At 47.5% G+C, this 1,121-nt stretch overlaps 1 pseudogene; it reads left to right on the forward strand.

Annotated features, from left to right (window-relative positions):
- Positions 1–6: 6 nt before the first annotated feature.
- Positions 7–1,121, forward strand: part of LOC115283969 — a 1,640-nt pseudogene continuing 525 nt past the window's right edge.

Raw genomic sequence — 1,121 nt, forward strand, 5'->3', positions numbered from 1 at the left:
GTGAAAACCACCGCTAAACCTAAACCAAAATGGGAAAGGAAAAGACTCACATCAACATCATCGTCATTGGACACGTAGATTCCGGCAAGTCTACCACTACCGGACATCTCATCTACAAATGTGGTGGGATCGACACGAGAACTATCGAAAAATTTGAGAAGGAGGCTGCTGAGATGGCAAAGGGCTCCTTCAAGTATGCCTGGGTCTTGGATAAGCTGAAAGCTGAATGTGAATGTGGTATCAACCATTGATATCTCCCTGTGGAAATTTGAGACCAGCAAGTACTATGTGACCATCATTGATGCCCCAGGACACAGAGACGTCATCAAAAATATGATTACAGGCACATCTCAGGCTGACTGTGCTGTCCTGATTGTTGCTGCTGGTGTTGGCGAATTTGAAGCCGGTATCTCCAAGAATGGGCAGACCCGTGAGCATGCCCTTCTGGCTTACACACTGGGTGTAAAACAACTTATTGTTGGTGTTAACAAAATGGATTCTACTGAGCCACCCTACAGCCAGAAGGGATATGAGGAAATCATTAAGGAAGTCAGCACCTACATTAAGAAAACTGGCTACAACCCTGACACAGTAGCATTTGTGCCAATTTCTGGTTGGAATGGTGACAACATGCTGGAGCCAAGTGCTAACATGCCTTGGTTCAAGGGATGGAAAGTCACCCGTAAAGATGGCAATGCCAGTGGAACCACATTGCTTGAAGCTCTGGATTGCATTCTGCCACCAACTCGTCCAACTGACAAGCCTTTGCGTCTGCCTCTCCAGGATGTCTACAAAATTGGTGGTATTGGTACCGCCCCTGTGGGTCGAGTGGAGACTGGTGTTCTCAAACCTGGCATGGTGGTCACTTTTGCTCCAGTCAACATTACAACTGAAGTAAAGTCTGTTGAAATGCACCATGAAGCTTTGAGTGAGGCTCTTCCTGGGGACAATGTGGGCTTCAACGTCAAGAACGTATCTGTCAAAGATGTTCATCGAGGCAATGTGGCTGGTGAGAGCAAAAATGACCCACTGATGGAAGCAGCTGGCTTCACAGCTCAGGTGATTATCCTGAACCATCCAGGCCAAATCAGTGCCGGCTATGCACCTGTGCTGGACTGTCA

Source organism: Suricata suricatta, chromosome X (genome assembly GCF_006229205.1).
Source record: "Suricata suricatta isolate VVHF042 chromosome X, meerkat_22Aug2017_6uvM2_HiC, whole genome shotgun sequence".
In the NCBI taxonomy this organism is placed as follows: domain Eukaryota; kingdom Metazoa; phylum Chordata; class Mammalia; order Carnivora; family Herpestidae; genus Suricata; species Suricata suricatta.